The following is a 21,216-nucleotide window of genomic DNA, read 5'->3' on the forward strand; positions in this document are numbered from 1 at the left end:
GTGTCACTTTTGGGTATTTTCTATCATATAGACCCCTTAAAGTGGCTTCAAATGTGATGTGGTCCGCAAAAATAAAATGGTGTTGCAAAAATGAGAAATCGCTGGTCAATTTTTAACCCTTATAGCTTCCTAACAAAAAAAAATTTTGGTTCCAAAATTGTGTTGATGTAAAGTAAACATGTGGGAAATGAAACTTATCAAGTTTTTTGAGTGCCGTATCTCTGTGATTTAAGGGCATAAAAATTCCAAGTTGGAAAATTGCGAAATTTTCAAAATTTTTGCCAAATTTCCATTTTTTTCACAAATAAACGCAAGTTATTTGAATGAAATTTTACCACTATCATGAAGTACAATATGTCATGAGAAAAAAATGTCAGAATCACCGGGATCCATGGAAGCGTTCCAGAGTTATGACCTCATAAAGAGACAGTGGTCAGAATTGTAAAAATTGGCCCGGTCATGAACGTGCAAACCACCTTGGGGGTGAAGGGGTTAAGACTCACCAATATGCATGCACTCTCCATTATCTCCGCCCATCGGCGCACCTGTCACATGATCGCAGGTCGCCGATGGGTTGTCATGACAGTCGGGGGTCAGCTGATGACCCCATGCCTGTCATTACAGAGCTACTTCGAAACTCTGCCTGTGGCCGGGCTTCAGAAGAGACTGTGATTTCTGCTATATACAAGGATACTGTTGCATCACTGTACAAGCACAAGTGATCAGATGAGCGCATCTTCAAGTCCCGCAAAGGGGCTAACAATAGCAGTAAAAAGAAAAAAAAAGTTTAAAAAAAACATGAAAGTTCAAATCAACCCCCTTTTCTCCCACTGAATATAAAGACATTAAAAAAAATGCACATATGTGGTATAGCCGAATACAGGAACGTCTGATTTAAAAAAAACCCCATAAAAACAATTGGTAAACACAAGAATGGCAACATTACGTTTTTGCTTGCGGCAAATTCCACAAAAAAGGCTGTAACAAGCAATCAAAATTACACATGTATCCAAAAATGGTACTAATAATAACAGTGTTTTGCCCCCCCCCAAAAAAAAAAAAAAGCCATCTCCATCGGGAGAAAAAAAAAATGTTATGGGTCATGGAAAATGGCCACACAACCCCAAAAATACTTTTTTGCAAAGATCAGATTTTTTTTCACCACTAAAATAATAAAATACTTCCCTGACCTGTTGAGGGCAGAGCAAGTACTGCAGTGTGCAGGCACCGGAAAAGGTCAAAGAGCCCCGATGCCTGCGCACTGCAGTACTATGCTCTGCCCTCAACAGGGTAGGGAAGTACACCTGAACCAAGAAGGAGGATGGCATTGTAGGAAGATGGGAGGCGCCAGACCGAGAACATCGACAACCATCAGACCGGACCGCCCCGCAGGTGAGTATAATAACTTATTTTTCTTCTCATACAGGTCAGGTTGGGGGCAGATACACAGCATTCTAGAATGCTGTAGATAAGCCCTGAAAGGCGGTGGCCGTAACTCGTATCGACCAAACCTGGTGACCGGTTCCCTTTAACTGGCAATGTAATACTATTGCTGGAGAAGGAAACTCCTCCAATATTAACAGCAGTAAATAGTAGTTGTTGCTGTATGTACAATAATAAGCATTATTCCAAAATTTATGCTATGATATTTAGTTAAAAAAAAGGACTTATACCTTCACTAAGGCTGTCCTCAAACACACTTTTTTAAACAATAAAAATAATTTTTAATAGCATTTGATGGTGTTAGTAGGGGGGCGTGGCCTAGCTGCTGAGGAGACGGGACGTGTGGGCTTGGAGCGCCTCCACATTACCTGCTAAATTTAGAATTTTGAGAGATACTACAGCTGTGGTTTGGCTCCCAGAGCTGAGATAAACCTCTCTGGCACATCTGAGAGCCGTAACTGAAGAGGGAGGCTTGGCTCTAATCACCCCCCAGGTGCTTCATAAACAAACAGTGGAGCGTGGCTGGAAGAGACAGGCGCCATCTTGAGAGGCTGAGGGGAATGGTGGATTACAAGCAGCAGGGATTGTTGTGAAGGTACCGCTGTTGTGGAGGAGCCATTAGATAAATTCCCCTGTCAGCGACTCCCTCCTCCACCTCATTACACACTCTGTCTAGCCACATAAGAGCCTGAAGTGATAAGAGCTGCTGAGATCCATCTCTGGTCTCTGGCTCCCTCCTCATCCCCCTCCCACCTGCTGCACACGGAGAGAGACTCCTGAGATATTAGACCCTGCAAGTCAGTCCTCTGGGTGGAGGGGGAATTCTGATCCTTTGCCGCTCTCCCCTGCTGTCGGCTTGGAAGAGAGACCCTCTTGACTCAAGAGATCACTCCTATGCCCCCTCCCCTCCTCCCCAGTGAGATAGCGTTTATCTATTATTTCTCCTCCTGTGCAACTATAATACTGACGTCCTTAACACCAAAACTGGGGCCAGGAGGTGGAACTTGAGCAAGACGCCAGACCCACAGTGGTCTGTTTGGCAGCATTCAGAGCAGGCTCGGACTGGCCCACCGAGGAACCGTTGGATCCCTCGGTGGGCCCCGCCCCCGAATGTCACTGTCACTCACTGGTCGCTCGTACCCAGGGGCAGGGCCGGCGTCAGCATCCGGGCAAGTGCCGGGGCCCTGGCGAGATGGGAGGGCCCACTCACGCTGTCTGGGATACCCGCCGGCCGCCGCCACGCCCCCCATGTACTGACCCCATCCTGCGCCCTCCGTGAGGGACCCATGCAGTGACGCAGCCCCTTACAGCCAGCAATGATCATCACTTCCTTCAGCTGTAATCTTGTGTGCGGCGCCGGCACAGGACCTGTGATGAGGTCACAGGAGGGGAGTAGTCAGGGGTCACATGATCAGGGTGGCTGCAGGACTCTGCTGTGCTCGTCGCTTTTCATTATGGTGCTGGTCTGGATGGATGAGGTAACGTTTATGTGTGGGACAGTGGGGTCAGGGAGGGGTTTAACAAGGTGGATGTAGCAGAGCCGTGTGTGTACTTGTGTGGGGTCAGGGAGGGGTTTAACAAGGTGGATGTAGCAGAGCCGTGTGTGTACTTGTGTGGGGTCAGGGAGGGGTTTAACAAGGTGGATGTAGCAGAGCCGTGTGTGTACTTGTGTGGGGTCAGGGAGAGGTTTAACAAGGTGGATGTAGCAGAGCCGTGTGTGTACTTTGTGTGGGGTCAGGAGGGGTTTAACAAGGTGGATGTAGCAGAGCCGTGTGTGTACTTGTGTGGGGTCAGGAGGGGTTTTACAAGGTGGATGTAGCAGAGCCGTGTGTGTACTTTGTGTGGGGTCAGGAGGGGTTTAACAAGGTGGATGTAGCAGAGCCGTGTGTGTACTTGTGTGGGGTCAGGGAGGGGTTTAACAAGGTGGATGTAGCAGAGCCGTGTGTGTACTTTGTGTGGGGTCAGGAGGGGTTTAACAAGGTGGATGTAGCAGAGCCGTGTGTGTACTTGTGTGGGGTCAGGAGGGGTTTACAAGGTGGATGTAGCAGAGCCGTGTGTACTTGTGTGGGGTCAGGAGGGGTTTTACAAGGTGGATGTAGCAGAGCCGTGTGTGTACTTGTGTGGGGTCAGGGAGGGGTTTAACAAGGTGGATGTAGCAGAGCCGTGTGTGTACTTGTGTGGGGTCAGGGAGGGGGTTTAACAAGGTGGATGTAGCAGAGCCGTGTGTGTACTTGTGTGGGGTCAGGCAGGGGTTTAACAAGGTGGATGTAGCAGAGCCGTGTGTGTACTTGTGTGGGGTCAGGGAGGGGTTTAACAAGGTGGATGTAGCAGAGCCGTGTGTGTAAATGTGTGGGGTCAGGGAGGGGTTTAACAAGGTGGATGTAGCAGAGCCGTGTGTGTACTTGTGTGGGGTCAGGGAGGGGTTTAACAAGGTGGATGTAGCAGAGCCGTGTGTGTACTTTGTGTGGGGTCAGGAGGGGTTTAACAAGGTGGCTGTAGCAGAGCCGTGTGTGTACTTGTGTGGGGTCAGGAGGGGTTTACAAGGTGGATGTAGCAGAGCCGTGTGTGTACTTGTGTGGGGTCAGGAGGGGTTTTACAAGGTGGATGTAGCAGAGCCGTGTGTGTTCTTGGGTGGGGTCAGGAGGGGTTTACAAGTTGTACGGTGCAGAGCCGTGTGTGTACTTGTGTGGGGTCAGGGAGGGGTTTAACAAGGTGGATGTAGCAGAGCCGTGTGTGTACTTGTGTGGGGTCAGGAGGGGTTTACAAGTTGTACGGAGCAGAGCCGTGTGTGTACGAGGTGTACGGAGCAGAGCCGTGTGTGTACGAGGTGTACGGAGCGAAGCCGTGTGTGTACGAGGTGTATGGAGCAGAGCCGTGTGTGTACAAGATGTACGGAACGGAGCCCTGTGTGTACGGAGCTGAGCCGTGTGTTTATGGAGCGGAGCAGAGCCGGGGGTGTACGGAGTGAAGCTGCGTGTGTACAAGGTGTACGGAGCAGAGCCGTGTGTGTACGAGGCATACAAAGCGGAGCCGTGCGTGTACGAGGTGTATGGTGGGGAGCATTTATACCTCCCGAGTCCCAACTGTCCCGGATCCAACGAGACAGTCCCAATTTTGAGAGAGAGACTGCCCCAGGCGGGAGCTTACTTTCCCCGCGGGACACAGGAGTACACAGCAGAGCCCCATGGAGCAAATTAAAACTTGCACATAACGTTGTACCGTAACTGACGTGCTGGAAGCTGACCAGAAATTGGGTCATTTCAGTAGGAGATTGTGACGGAAGCATGGAGGCACTTCAGGGAATGCTTCATATCCATCACTGTGTCCTCGTCTGACAGCGGACAGCGAGATCGCCTTGGAATCGGGGATGTCGGCCATGTGAGCGGATCATGATATGTCCTGCACCAGGAGGCTCAGGTAGGCACTACAATGGGAGCTGGGCTGCTATAGTATCTTTATAGAATTTTTCTTTCTCTGTTTCTTTCTCTCTCTGTTCTTTCGCTCTCTGTTCTCTTTCTTTCTTTCTGTCTCTGTTCTTTCTCTCTGTCTGTTCTCTCTTTCCTCTCTTTCTTTCTCTCTCTGTTCTTTCTTTCCCCTCTTCCTCTCTGTTCTTTCCCCTCTATCTTTTTCTCTCTACCTCTCTGTTCTTTCTTTCCCCTCCTTCTTTTTCTCTCTCCCTGTTCTTTTTTTCTGTCAACTCTTTTTCTCTCTCCGTTCTTTCTTTCCCCTTTTTTCTCTCCCTCTCTGTTCTTTATTCCCTTCTTTCTTTCTTTCTTTCTTTCTTTCTCTGTTCTTTTTTTCTGTCCACTCTTTCTTTCTCTTTGTTCTTTTTCTTTCTTTCTTCTTTCTCTCTGTTCTTTCTTTCCCCTCTTTCTTTCTCTATCTGTTCTTTCTTTCTTTACCCTCTTTCTTTCTCTTTCTCTCTGTTCTTTTCTTTCTCTCTCTCTCTGTTCTTCCTTTCTTTCTCTCTGTTCTTTATTTTCTTTCTTTCTTTCTGTTCGTTCTTTCTATGTTCTTTCTTTCTTTCTCTCTCTGTATCTTTCTCTGTTCTTCCTTCCATTCTCTCTTTCTTTCTCTGTTCTTTATTTCCCCTCTCTTCTTTCTTTCATGCGTACACTACTAATCAGTAGCCTCCATCACATGAACGTGTTTTGCCACAGAGCGAGTGTCCGTGTGGATCACATGCGTGTCCGTGTGATTCACACAGAGAGAAGTCCGTTTTTGGCCGTCACCACGGATGTCACACGGCATGAGTCGTGGTATGTGTTAAGGGGGGGCCAACTGAGACTTTTTCGCCCGGGGCCCTCAAAAACCTGGAGCCGGCCCTGCCCAGGGGTGGGATTCAGCGGGTTCTCCCTGGTTCGGTGGAACCGGTTGTTAAAAAAGCAGCCAGTTCCCCGAACCGGGGAGATTCACAGCCGCGATCCGGGACTTTGATGTTCCTGCAGTGCAGCCGGCAAGGAGCAGGAGCAGAGGAGGACTCTTGCTCTGCTTCCTAGTCCGCCCGCCGCGCCGGATACCGCGCATTGATACGTCGGGTCGTTCTCTGCTCTGTCTCTGACTACTGGACAGAGCACAGCACACCCCGGAGGCCCCCGGCCCGGCCACTGATTCCTGCGAGCAGTGCGGCATTGGCGGGTAAATGGAGCTCGCTGGAGGAGTCACCGCCACTGCCCAGACTTGTCAAGTCAATGTGAGCTGAGCCCAGGCAGCGTGACGGACCGGTGATTTGCGCACACCCGGAGGCCGGAGGAGCAGGACGGGCGGTGCGGGGCCTGGCCATCCAGGAGGCCTCAACCGCGGCCGCGGGATTACAGTGATAGTCTTCTTCTTCTTCTTCAGAGTCAGACGCGTCGCAGCCTGTCGCCTGTGTATCTGGTACACAGGCCAACGCCGGGTCAGTGAGTTACTGTCTGTATGTGCTGCGTATTGGGGACCTGTGCTGCCTACTAGGGACCTGTGCCTGCCTATTGGGGACCTGTGCTGCCTACTAGGGACCTGTGCCTGCCTATTGGGGACCTGTGCTGCCTATTAGGGAACAATGCTGCCTATTAAGGACCTGTGCCTGCCTATTGGGGACCTGTGCTGCCGATTGGGGACCTGTGCTGCCTAAAGGGACCTGTGCTGTCTATTGGGGACCTGTGCTGCCTATTGGGGACCAATGCTGCCTATTGGGAACCTGTGCTGCCTATTCAGACCTGTGCTGCCTATTGGGGACCTGTGCTGCCTATTGGGTACAATGCTACCTATTGGGGACCTGTGCTGCCTATTGGGACCTGTGCTGCCTATTGGGGACCTGTGCTCCCTATTTGGGACCAATGCTGCCTTTTGGGGACCAATGCTGCCTATTGGGAACAATGCTGCCTATTGGGGACCTGTGCTGCCTATTGGGGACCTGTGCTGCCTATTGGGGACCTTTGCTCCCTATTTAGGACCAATGCTGCCTATTGGGGACCAATGCTGCCTATTGGGGACCTGTGCAGCCTATTGGGGACCTGTGCTGCCTATTGGGGATGTGTGCTACCTATTGGGGACCTGTGCTGCCTTTTGGGGACCTGTGCTGCCTATTGGGGACCTGTGCTGCCTATTGGGGATGTGTGCTACCTATTGGGGACCTGTGCTGCCTTTTGGGGACCTGTGCTGCCTATTGGAGAGTTGTGCTGCCTATTGGGAACCTGTGCTGCCTATAGGGACCAATGCTGCCTATTGGGGACCTGTGCTGCCTATTGGGGATGTGTGCTACCTATTGGGGACCTGTGCTGCCTTTTGGGGACCTGTGCTGCCTATTGGGGAGTTGTGCTGCCTATTGGGAACCTGTGCTGCCTATAGGGACCAATGCTGCCTATTGGGGACCTGTGTTGCCTATTGGGGCAGCTAATCGCACGGGTACCGGGAGGCTTTCGCCGCTAAGACCGGCAGGCAGCAACGCTGCCTGGCTGGTCCGGGCGAATTTTAGCCCCCCTGCAGATACGAACGCTTCGATTGGCTGGGCTGTGTAGCATCTACCATGGAACTCTTGTTGGGACAAAGTGATCACTATACCCCCTACGTCAATCCTTGGGGGTGTAGATTCCAAAATGGGGTCACTTTTTAACTTCAAAGTAACACAGGTCAGATTTGCAAAAAAATGGCCTGGGCATTAAGGTGAAAACAGGCCTGCGGCCCTAAAGGATTAAATGAATCGTAGTGCGGAAAGATCTGCAGCATATGAACAACGGTGCAGCTTTTAGTAGAATTAGGATGCTGAAATGATGCAGATTTGGTGTGGGATATATGGCAAAAGAACCCATGGTGTAGTTCCGCGGTCTCAAAGCCTAAATGTTGAGTTGTACATTACTGTAGGTGGGCCCCTAAAATTAATTCCCTTGGTGGGCCCTAGACACCCCAGTCCGACCCTGATTCAGAGGGACCAAGAGAAGACAGCGTTATATAGGGGAATCACACTTTCTATTCCTTGGATAAAAGCTGAATTCAGAGGGAGAGAAGAGAGCGACACCTGGTGACCATTAGAGGAAACTACGTGCCTAACACCCATTTGAAAAAGCTATATAAAAAAAAAAAAAACACTTGACATGTTTCTCTAACCCTGTAGATTGTTGGCGGAGGGAAAATAACATATTAACAGCATAAAGTAACTCCCAGAATTCAACGGAAATAACTATGGGAAAAACCACAGTAAAATCTTTGTAAAACACTACTAGAGCTACAAAATCTCTAACACAAGCGGACGTAGACAAATTTCTGAAGAAGCAGGCTTCTTTTCCAGTCCCTATTAAACCTTCACAGCAAACAGACTCTCAAATGGAAGACGATTCAGAGACAGATCTGGAGAGCGACTCAGATAGAGGGGGAACCACAAAAGACTCCCTGGTGACCCACGCATTTATTAAAAGGATCCTCTCAAAAGCTTTGGAACCTATTGGAAGGGAACTGGCGGAAATAAAGCAAGACATTTCACAACAAGGTCACAGACTCGAAGTGGTTGAAAACTATCAGACTACCCTGATACAGCATACCAACGTCCTGTATGATTGTCTTAGTGAACATGAAAGCCAGATTCATATGGTCCAAACTACGCTAGAAGATCACGAGAACCGTGAGCGAAGGAAAAACATTCGCATAAAGGGGCTCCCGGAATCCGTGGCTACGGAGGCGCTAACCAAAGCTTCAATCGAGATCTTCTCTGATCTGCTTCTAGAAGACGACCCCAAAGATATTGAACTTGTAAGAGTACACAGGTCTTTGCGTCCCAGACCCAAACAAGGAGAGCCTCCAAGAGATGTGCTGTGCCGTTTCCTTGACTATCGCGTGAAGGACCTGATTCTTCGCAGAGCCCGCGAATCGCAGGAAATTTTATATGAAGGCTCACAGATAAGACTATTTCAAGATTTGTCAGCCACAACACTTAAAAAACGCAAATTCTTAAAACCATTCACAGAAGCCCTAACTCAAAAAAGCTACCGCTATCGTTGGCTGTTCCCATTTGGAATTTATATATCAGCAGGAGACAAAAAATTCCAAGCCAGATCATCCCCAGACATTAAAGGAATCTGCAAAACCCTGGACATCTCCCTGGAGCACTATCCGGACCTAGAGACATTTCATTCCGCCTCAAACTACCGACACCTGCCAAACCCAGCACCATGGCAATTGGCGGGGACTCCAAAACTCCAGAAACAAAAGAAGAAAACTGCAAAGTCCCCAAAATCAAAAGGGGATGAAGGGGTGACTTGAATAATCGGTCCCCCTATTGCCAGCTGTTTTGTTGTGGATTTCCCCTTTGATAAAAATATTCCATGACGGGTATTTCTGGTCTTGTGGCCGTTGCCTTTGCTTGATGGCGGTGGCGGCTGTTACAACATCACTTTTATGCTAAGCTAGGTTTGCCCCATTGGGCTCTGAATCTTAGAAAAAATTTTCCCTCAAAAGCCTACAAGAACTAAGACCAAGTTCAGTAGAACTGTTAACTGCAATCTTTTGTTTGATGTGTTTTATATGAATCTTATCATATTTCGTCTTCTTCTTTCTTCCTACCCACCCTATCTCTCTCTCCTCCCCACCCTCCACGCAAGAACCAGCACCAAGAAACGCCTGCGTCGAAAACCACTACCGTTTAAGAGAAGATTCACCCGCCAAACCTCTCAACCCTATGGCTATACATAATAACGCAAATGGCCTAAACTCACCAATCACTAGACGACATACATTGGACATGCTTAAAAGGCAAAACATAGATATCTTGATGGTCCAGGAAACACACTTTATTTCAGAGAAACTTCCTAACTTTGAAAGGTTGCATTACAACACATGGTACCATGCCACAACAACACAAACGGGCTCTAGAGGTACTTCAATAGTGATAGCGAAAGGAATTCCATTTCAAATACATGATATAAAAACAGATTCAAACGGGAGATATGTATTTGTCAAGGGACTTTTAGTGGGGAATATGTACACAGTCTGTAGCCTCTATGCCCCGAATAAGAAACATTTCAAGTGGCTTCTAGCAACCTTTGGGACAATAGAAGAATATAGGGAAGGGACACTGGTCATAGGGGGAGACCTAAATGTAGCACTAGATCCTCAAATAGACTCTACAAAAAAGAAAAGCTCAATATCTCTAAGAGATCTGACTAGGATTAAAACAAAAATTAGGTCACTGCAGATGATAGATATTTGGAGGTATTTACAACCCAGTGACAAGGACTTCACTTACTACTCCCACCCCCACAAGACCTATCATAGACTGGACTATATACTAATCCCGAGAAGATTACTCCCCAACGCCCTGACCTCAAAAATACTCCCAAATGTTCACTCTGACCACTCTATGGTTACACTTAAAATGACACTACCCAAGCCTTTTTCCTTTACAAGAACATGGCGACTAAATGAGTCAATTCTGACTGACCCAGAAATTCGTACCCGCATATCCAAAACACTTGAACAATACTTCACACAAAATGACACAGAAGAGGTTTCAGCCCCTATTTTGTGGGAAGCGCATAAATCAGTAATAAGAGAACTAATCTCAATCACTTCGCACCTAAATAAAAAGCGGCAACATGAAATAAACACGCTATATGGAGAGATATTCGAATTAGAGACCCTACATAAGAAACAACCAGACACAAAATGGTTAAATGAGCTAACCAAAAAGAGACAACAAATCAAAGATTTTCTAAACAAAAAATCAGCAAAATGGTACGCCTCATGGCGAAATAGAATGTTTGTAAATGGGGACAAAGCTTCTAAATTTATGCTCTCACGCATAAGAAAGCACCAAAACCGCACATATATATATTCAATCAAAAAATCAGGAGGACTAAGCACGCAAAATTAAAGTTCCTAGAATATTACAAGCAACTATATAACATCCGCTCGACAGAATCAAATGTAGAACAACAAAAAAGAAAAAGGACAATAGGGAGATTTGTAGCCCGACTGAAATTACCTCAGTTAACTGAAACACAGCAAACTCAACTAATTAAGCCGTTTTGGATGGATGAGCTCCAGTCTGCCCTGTCGAAGAGCCCAAAGGGGAAAACACCCGGACCAGATGGCCTACCAATAACTTACTATAAGACCTTCTCCCTAATCCTCAGCTCACACCTGTTGGGAATGTGTAATTCTATAATGGACAGAGATCAGTTCCCTGCCCAAGCTTTGGAAGCTAAAATATCCTTAATATATAAAGAAGGCAAAGATCAGGAACAATGTAGTAGCTACAGGCCAATATCACTACTTAATGTCGACCTGAAGCTATTTGCAAAAATGCTGGCATGCAGACTAGCAAAGATCTTGCCGATTGTAATATCTTTAAATCAATCAGGTTTTGTGGGGGGGAGAGAAGGGAGAGATAATGCATACAAGATTATACATCTTATGCAACACGCGAAAAGGAGTAAACTCCCTCTGGTCTTACTAGGCACAGATGCGGAAAAGGCCTTCAACAGGGTGTACTGGACTTATTTAGAGGAAACGTTGCTGGGATTCGGATTGCCACGCCAGTTAGTTCGAACCATAATGAAATTATACAAAAACCCGAAGGCCCGCATTGACATTAATGGCTCGCTCACAGACACGTTCACCATAGGAAATGGCACACGCCAGGGATGCCCGCTGTCACCACTGCTTTTTGTGTTGACGATGGAGCCTCTCCTACTTGCAATACAACAATGTCCAGAAATAGAAGGGGTTAAAATTGGGAAGCAAAATTACAAGACTGCGGCCTTCGTCGACGATTTACTCATCATAATGACGAAACCACATAGGAGCTTTCCAGTCCTCAAAAGACTACTAGATGAATACGGCAGTGTCTCAAACTTTAAGGTGAATGTGTCTAAATCGGAGGCATTAGACCTAAATGTCCCAGTCCACACCCTTGGCAAACTGAAAAAGGAATATCCGTTCACCTGGCCCAAAAATTATATCAGGTATTTAGGAGTTAAAATAGGTAGTACAGAAAAAGAATTGATAAAGTACAATTATGATCCATTGATAGAACACGCAGTAACTACAATTGGAGCATGGAGAGATTCGTTCCTATCATGGACAGGGAGAAAAAAATCTTCTAAAGAGTCTGATATTACCAAAATTCACCTATATGTTTCAAATGCTACCTATCCAGGTACCAGATTCCTACTTGGCTAGAGTTAACTCCCTTTTTTCCAAATATATGTGGAACAAGATGAAACCACGAATAGCTTTTCACACGCTGACCCTGCCTAGGGCAAGGGGGGGAATGGGTGCCCCTGACATAAGAAAGTACTATTATGCCTCGGTGCTAACACGTTCAGTACACTTGATCCGAGGATCACAAGACAAGCAATGGGTGGCAATAGAAAAGGAGCTCTCACCCCAACCCATCAGACAGCTCTTATTGACCTATTCTGGAGGGACCCCCCTTCCTCCCTCTCCAAATTTACTTACACACTCTTTGCTAAAGGTGTGGGCAAAAACATACAACATTCTGATGCCCCCCTCATCACCAATATTAACGCTATCAGACATTTTAGCTCATTCCCTTGTCACATCGACTGAAGAAGCTCTGCCGGGATTGAAAATTACAATAGACCAACTGCTAACAGACGGAATGCTCCCACCACTCCAGGAACTGTGCAAATTGCCCGGGCTAGCAAATATCAATTTTATACAATATTCCACAATAAAAAAGACATTGGAAAGAAAACACTATTACGCAGACCTAACGCGCAAACCCACATCCTTCGAGACTCTATGCTCCAAATCAAACAAACCCACAAAGATACTATCCGTTATATACCATGAGCTACTTCTTGTGAAACATTGCCTTAAGCGTGCCTATATAGCAAAGTGGGAAAATGACCTAGGCTACACATTTTCGCAAGAACAGGTACTTCATATATATAAACATTCCCACGGTTCGATTAAATGCGTTAAAACCCAAGAAAACTCCTATAAGATAGTGTCCAGATGGTACATCTCGCAAACACAATACCAGGCCTGGCGGGTGAATCACCACACGAAATGCTGGAGATGTGGTACTGGAGATGGCGACTACCTCCATTTATGGTGGTCCTGTCCAGTTATAAAACGCTTCTGGGCACTCACTGAAAATGTCATTCAAGAGGTAACTGGAAAGACAGTAACCCTAGCGCCTGAAACAACACTATTGAATTTTCTGGTGTGGCTGTAACAAGAAATTATCCATATTAGTCCACAACATAATAGTGGCAGCCAAACTTTTAATACCCACTTATTGGAGAACTGAGAATAACCCCACACGCCAGCAATTGCTCTATAAGATAGATCAACTGTATCACACGGCTGAGTTGGTGGCACACGTGAATCTCTCTTTAACGCTGTTCCAGGATTCCTGGAAACCTTGGATTCTTTTCAGATCAGACATCCACTCGGATTCTACGCAGGACGCCACACAGTGAAGACTCATCCCCTCCCCCTTCCATCCCTTCTCACTCTTTGTCTGTCTTATTTCTCTTCTCTTACTCTAACTATCTCTTATTTGGTTTGCTGTTGTCCCAGATAGCTATATTGAAAAGGCCAAGTGTTGGATTGAACCTGGGACTCTTAGTTCGATACTATGCATTATTGTATTCTGAATTCTTCAGTTGTCAAAACACTTTCTTCAATTTGGCTGCATAATGCTAGCCATAAGTAAATGACGTGTATTACAATGGTTTTGACTAGCCAACTATATGTATATATGTTAAGCGCTGAAACTTGAAAATGTAATACTGTTCTATTACATTTAATGTTATGCTTTAAAAATTTAATAAAAAGAACATTGAAAAGAAAAAGATAGTGTTTGTAAACCTATGGGAAAAATACTGGAAAAAAGCATACCCAGAGCATGCCCCTTTGAAAAAAAAACTCCACAAACTTAGGCCCCTACACATGTGCATATAAAACATATACATGAAAAAAAGAGTACCAGTGTCATCAGTGTTTTCCGTTAGTGTGTCATCCGTGGGTCCATTTTACCATCAGTGTGTCCCCAGTGGTTTTCCAGTATGGATAAAGAAAGAATGAAACGGCGAAGCTTCTCATATAATTGCAGTCTTAAACACGGACAGCATGCGGACTGCAGACTGATGTCTTCCATGTGCTGTACGCGTTTTTCACAGACCCACAGACTTGTATTGGCCCTTATCATCCGTGCTGGTGGAAAAAAACAGACATGTCGCCATGTAATTTGCATGGACACACAGTCCGTACAAAAACAGGAGCTTGTAAGCAGCCTAATAGGTTATAATGGGTGTGTGTGTATCCGTGAAAATAACAGGTGCACGCATACTGGAAAAAAGGACACGTGATAGCGGCCTTAAATACACTTTAAAATGCCAAAATTATAAACTGCGCTGCAATATATCTAAATGTAGCAATTCTGAAGTAAAGAAAATGTTGCAAATTTTGAGGGAGATTCCACAGCAAATCAATTGAAGCAAGCTACTGAATAGGGCAGGGGCGCACAAATTCAGTCCTCAAGGGCCACCATCAGGTCATGTTTTCCGGATTTCCTTAGCACAAGGTATTGGAATCATCACCTGTGCAGGCGATTAACTTATGACCTGTGCAATACTAAGGAAATCCTGAAAACATGACTTGTTGGTGGCCCTTGAGGACTGGAGTTGTGCGCCCCTGGAATAGGGTATCACACGTCAGTATTTGTTCAGTCTTTCCCATCTGTATTTGTAATCCCAAATCAGGAATAGACTCTACAGATACAAAGATTCGCACCTCTTCTGAGATTTTACTACTCCTTGTTTTGACTGACAAATACTAATGTACTGACCAGAAATACAGATGTGTTAATTCGGTCTTAAAGTGAACCTGTCAGTTGGTCCTTGAACGACAGGCAGCATGGACCAGAAACTGTGACACGCTGCCTTTTGGATCAGTCACCTGTGTGGCATGGTTCCCGCTGGCTTTTAAATGTATTGTCTTTCTCTGAAATACCATAGTGTTACAGAATAAAACATACCGGGCTGAAGTGATGGAGTCAGTGTCTGATACATGATGTCTGTGGTTCGAGCAGCCTGTGTCAGCTGTCAGGTTCTCTGGAAGATGTGTTCACCTCTGCATTAGGAGCTGCTGCTTAAGATTCTGGTGTAATTTGCGCTAAGCTAGGCACAGAGCTCTTTCCTTATGGAAACACAAAAAATTCTCCATTTTGCTTTCATAGAGCAGGTCTAAAAGCAATGCTATCCAATAGTTATTGCACGGTGTTAGGCTAATACTAGACCTGCTGAGTTCACACGTGGCATTTTTTTTGCGTTTCGGCGGCGGTTTTAACCGCGCGATTTTGCCACGAAAACGCAAAAAATAAGCATCCCATGCATTCCTATGGGATTCCGCCGTGCTGTGCTAATGCTGTGGTTTTTACCGCGGCGGAATCGCTTCGCGGTAAAAACCGCAGCATGCTCATTAATTTTGCGGAATCGTGGCGATCCCGCACCCATAGGAATGCATTGTTCCGCATACTTTCCGCATGTGGCTGTGCACACCATGCGAAAAGTAAGCAGAACAATTGCGGATGGTACCCATGGTCCGGAGGAGAGGAGACTGTCCTCCGGGCTTTGGGTACCATATCTCTGTAAAAAATAGAATTTAAAATAAAAAATATTGTTATTCTCACCTTCCGACGTCCCGCGCAGCCTTCCCGCCTCTCTCCACGCTCCCGTTCCCAGTAAGCCTTTGCATAGGCGGCCTCAGTAGTAAAAAGTTGGTCACACTCATCAAACACTATGTTTGACGAGTGTGACCAACCTGTCAATCAGTTCTCCAAGCGATGCTACAGATCGCTTGGAAAACGCTAGCATTTTGCAAGCTAATTACACTTGCAAAATGCTAGTTTTTCCGCGGGAAAATCGCGGGAATTTAAAATGCGATTTTCCCGCGGAATGGAATTCCGGAACTCTCGCAGTAATTTCCGCGAGAGTTCCGCTACGTATGAACCCAGCCTTAATCCACAAGCAACCAAGCATTCAGATCACCAATGTAACGGAGTGCCTCTTAATGAATCAGGCTCATCTGACTGCAGCACGATTCCTCATTATCAAGACTGGAGTGAACAAAGTATGCAGACAATTGACATAAGTAGGCTGACGATTCTCCAACTCCTCTACTTCCCTTTACACGGCACTAGTGATGAGCGAGTATACTTGTTGGTCAGGTTTCCCGAGCATGCTTGGGTGTCCTCCGAGTATTTTGGTGTGCTCGGAGATTTAGGCTGTGTTCAAAAGTAGCTTTTTTTGCGTTTTCGCGGCGATTTTAAATGTGCGATTTTGCCGCGAAAACGAAAAAAAAAAGCATCCCATGCAATCCTATGTGATTCCACACTTGCTGTGCTAATGCTGCGGAATTTTCCGCGGCGGAATTGCATCGCGGAAAAATATGCAGCATGTTCATTCTTTGTGCGGAATCGCGGGAAAATCCGCACACATAGGAATGCATTGTTCTGCTTACTTTCCGCATGTGGCTGTGCCCACCAAGAGAAAAGTAAGCAGAACATTTGCGGATGGTACCCACGGTCCGGAGGAGAGGAGACTGTCCTCCAGGCTCTGGGTACCATATCCCTGTAAAAAATAGAATTAAAGTAAAAAAATCGTCCTTCTCACCTTCTGACGTCCCTCGCAGCATCAGCAAGCTTCAGCGATGCTCCCGCCAACTCCCGTTCCCAGCGATGCCTTGCGACAATGACCTTTGATGACGTCGCAGTCTCGCGATACCGCGAGGTCATCAAAGGTCAGTGTCGCAAGGCATCGCTGGGAATGGGACCTGCCGGCAGCATCGCGATGATCGGGAACGCTGTGCGGGACATCGGAAGGTGAGAAAAACATGATTTTTTATTTTTTTATTATTTTTAACATTATATATTTTTACTACCGATGCCGCCTAGGCAGCTTCAATAGTAAAACGTTGGTCACACTCGTCAAACACTATGTTTGACGAGTGTGACCGACCTGTCAATCAGTTTTCCAAGCGAAGTTACAGGTTGCTTGGAAAACGCTTCTGCAAGCTAATTACGCTTGCAAATCGCTAGTTTTTCTGTGGCAATAGGCGGGAATTTAAAATGCGGTTTTCTCTCATATTTCCCGCGGAATGGAATTTGGGAATTCCCGTGGAAATTTCCGCGGGAATTCCACACGTGTGCACATAGCCTTAGTGTTTGTCGACGCAGCTGCATGATTTGCGGCTGCTACACAGACTGAATACATGTGGGGATTGCCTGTTTGTTAGGAATTCCATACATGTCTTGCAGCCGCAAATCACGCAATACTGTCTAGCAGCCGCAATACTCGGAGATCACCCGAGCATGCTCAGGAAAACCTGAGCAAGGAGTATACTCATTCATCACTACACGGCACATGATAAAACTCTCTCCCTGCAGCCACTATTGGGCAGAGCTCAGATTTCCATAAACTAAGGTCCCCTTTGTGGTGACTGCAGGAAATCACTAATGCTATATGGCTCCCAGCAGTGGTGCAGCCGCCTCTGGTGAGTATGGCTATGAAAATCGTAGTTACTTACCGATAACGGTATTTCTCCGATCCCATGACTGCACCACGGAGAGAGGGGATCCGCCCCACGGGGACAGGAAACCTACCAATAAAAAGGCGGTACCTCTCTCCCGCATCAGTTGTTTTACAGAGCATTAATGGAACTTCAGCCTAATACTAATACAACACTTTAAGAAAAAGGAATTTCTATAATTATTAAACTGCGTAGAGGAGACACTGCGTGACTTTTTGACTGTATTTACAATAAGTGCGCACCCCACGCGTGTAGGGAGGGAATATACGGGTGCCGTTATGGGATCGGAGAAATACCGTTATCGGTAAGTAACTACGATTTTCTCCTTCCCCCATGATGGCACCACGGAGAGAATTGCAGAGACTATCTATTGGGGGGGACCACTGCCTCCAGCACCCTTCTACCAAAGGTTAGATCTGAGGAGGTGGCTAGGTTCAGCCGATAGTGGTTAAAGAAAGTTGAAGGAGAGGACCAAGTAGCGGCTCTACATATCTGCTCAGTGGAGACGCCTGCTCTCTCTGCCCAGAAAGTTGACACCGCTCTTGTGGAATGGGCCGTTATTCTGCCTGGGATGTCCGTGCCTTCTGACGAGTACGACAAGGTGATGGCGTCCCTTATCCACCTCGCCAGCGTGCTCTTTGATGCCTTTCGCCCTTTCTTTGGCCCCTGGAAGCAGACAAAGAGCCCTATCCTTCCTACACTCCCTGGTTGCCGCTAAGTATTCCACTAGGCATCTCCTGACATCTAATGTGTGCAAGGTCTCTTCTCCCTTGTTTTTGGGATTGGGGCAAAATGAAGGGAGAGAGATTTCCTGGGTTCTGTGGAATCGGGATGCTACCGTCGGCAGATAGGCTGGGTCTGTTCTAAGTATCACCCTGTCGTCCAGAATCTGTGTGAATGGAGGAAAAGCTGACAGGGCCTGGATGTCGCTAATTCTACGGGCTGATGTGAGGGCTACCAGGAGGGAGGTCTTGAGAGATATTAATTTCAGCGGTGCTTTCTGCAAAGGCTCAAAGGGAGGCTTGGTCAGGGCTGAGAGTACTAAGTTTAGATCCCAGGGAGGGGTGTTTAGGGAAGACACGGGCCTGGATCTACCAGCTGCTTTAATGAACCTGGACACCCAACGATTCCCCGCCAAGTCACAGTTGTATAGGGCCCCCAGGGCCGCCACTTGAACCTTTAGTGTGCTGGTAGCTAGGCCTTGCTCTAAACCCCTTTGTAGGAACTCTAAGATGTTTGATATGGTTACCTTCCCCTTTGGACTAGCCTTTGATACTGAAAGGAACTTTCTCCAGACCCTCTCCTACTGTTTAGTGGTTATCGGCTTCCTGCTTTGCAGTAGCGTGGATACTAAATTTTGGGAGAAGCCTATGTTGATTAATAGAGCCCTTTCAAATTACAGGCCGTCATTTGTAGATTCTCCGCCTGAGGGTGCAGTACTGGGCCCTGGGAGAGTAAGTTTGGGATATCCGGGAGGACCCAAGGATTGGAGATGGACATTCTCCTCAGCCACGAGAACCACGTCCTTCTCGGCCAGAAGGGGGCTATTAGTATTACCCTCGCTTTGTCCTCCCGAATCTTCCTCAGAACTGACGGAATCAAGGCTATTGGCGGGAACGCATATGCAAGGAGAAAGTGCCAAGGGATCATAAGGGCATCCAGGGCTAACGGGTCCCCGGATGGGTCTATGGAGCAGAATGTTTTCACTTTCCGATTCGTTTTGTTGGCGAATAGATCTATGTTGGGTTTTCCCCATAGCTGCGTGATCTGAATGAAAACTTTCTGGTTCAGCTCCCATTCGCCCTGTCTCAGCTGTGCGCGACTTAAAAAGTCCGCCATCACGTTGTCTGACCCTTTTATGTGTAATGCCGTTAGTGAGCCTAGGTTCCCTTCTGCCAAGTGGAAAATTGACTGTCACATCCATAAGGGTACAGGATCTCGTGCCCCCCTGATGATTTAAGTAAGCAACTACCGTGCTGTTGTCCGAGAACACTCTTACGTGGTGGGCCTTGAGGGAGTTTAGAAAATATAGGAGGGCGCGCTTCACTGCTAATAGCTCCTTCATATTCGAGGAGGCTGTCTTTTCGTCCTCTGTCCAGACTCCTTGTGCTACTTGGTTGTCCCAGTGAGCCCCCCCACCCCCTGGGGCTGGCGTCTGTAGTAAGGATCTGCGAGACCGGTATCACCCAAGGAACCCCCCTGGCTAGGTTGGATGGTTCCGTCCACCACTGTAGAGAGCGAGCTGTTACGGGTGAGATATTTAACTGCCCTTCTAAATTCCCATGAAGAGAAATTTCTGCCTCTAGTATCTCCCACTGGAGATCTCTTGTATGCGCTTGGGCCCACTGGACCGCTGGTAGACATGGCCTTCCTGAGTGTCATTAGTGTCCGTGTTATTGCTCCTGTTGCTAGCTGCTCTATGTGTAGCTGTTTCCCTTCGGGAAGGCGGCACTCCTGCCTGATGGAATCTATGGTTATGCCCAAATATTCTTGCACCTGGCTCGGAATTAGCCGAGATTTCAGTAGGTTCAGCAGCCAACCTAGGTTGGACAAAGATTCCATAGTCTGGTTCAACTGGTTTCTGCAATGGCTCGGGGAGTTGCCAACTACTAGGAAGTCGTCCAGGTATGAGACTATTAGGGCATCCTGTTCTCTCAAATGTGCCATAACCTCCGATATGATTTTCGCGAATACTCTTGGGGCGATGTCCAGCCCGAATGGGAGGGCTTTGAATTGGTAATGCTTTATTTCTCAACCGTTTCGTGACTGTTATTCTGATAAACCGTCGGTAGTCCGTGTGTATAGGGATGTGATAGTACGCGTCTTTTAAGTCGAGTACTGCCATGTAGCAAGCTGGAAACAATATCTTTACTGCGGATTTTATTGTCTTCATCTTGATTGGAGGAATCACTAGGCATTTGTTTAACCTTTTCAGGTTTACTATCGTCCTGAACGTCCCATCTGGTTTCTGTCATGATACCAGTGCTGGGTGACCGGCACTTCTGGGGTTAATGTTCTGATCTCAATGCAGACTCTCACCTGCACACCTGGGACCTATTATGGTGGCCTCTCATTGGTTCTGGGGAGGCTCCTTATAGCCTCAGGAAGCTCCCATACCCCGTCAGTTATACTTTCGCCCTTGGCATTGTGTGGTGACCCCTGAGTGTGTTTGTGCTGTGTTCTGGCTCCTTGATTCTCTGTGTATGACTCGGTCTGTTCTCTGGATATCGCTTTGGATTCTGCCTGGTACCTCCTATGTCTGTTTGGTTTTGATCTCTGCTTGGCCCTGATTATCCATTCTGTCTCCTCCCTGGTACTGTACTGATATCTTGTGTATGACCTTTGGCTTTGTCTGATCTCCCGTCTTTTTATCCCTCCTGTACCTCGCTGGTCTGTACTGTGCATAACCTCTGCTTTGCCTGACTCTTAGTTCTCTAGCCTCTCTGAAAGCAGGATGCTATGCCCCACCCCCTTGCAGTCACAAGACTGTTCACATGACCATAGGTCCTATACCGGCTTGCTGAACTTCAGCATCCACAGGTCCCGTGCATGGGTACTTTCTGGCTGTACCTGACCCCGGTACCCCTACATTGCGGGTGAGTCCCGCTCAGCGGAGGCTGAACACCGGCGCTGACAGGATCCTGACACTCAGGACACGCGCACTGGCTCAGTGAGCAAGTACAGTGCGATGTTCTTGACAGTTTCTTCCGCAAGAAGATAGGGGAATAGAAGCCTTCT

General features: G+C 47.1%; 1 long non-coding RNA gene across 1 annotated transcript in view; it reads left to right on the plus strand.

Annotated features, from left to right (window-relative positions):
- Nucleotides 1–21,216, plus strand: part of LOC141085798 (uncharacterized) — a 46,979-nt gene that overhangs the window by 7,587 nt on the left and 18,176 nt on the right. The window contains exon 4 of the long non-coding RNA XR_012231413.1: nucleotides 4,708–4,860. This is a non-coding gene — a long non-coding RNA (uncharacterized lncRNA). The remainder of the gene's footprint in view (nucleotides 1–4,707; nucleotides 4,861–21,216) is intronic.

This window comes from Dendrobates tinctorius, unplaced genomic scaffold, assembly GCF_039654945.1.
Source record: "Dendrobates tinctorius isolate UK_male_01 unplaced genomic scaffold, ASM3965494v1 ptg000029l, whole genome shotgun sequence".
In the NCBI taxonomy this organism is placed as follows: domain Eukaryota; kingdom Metazoa; phylum Chordata; class Amphibia; order Anura; family Dendrobatidae; genus Dendrobates; species Dendrobates tinctorius.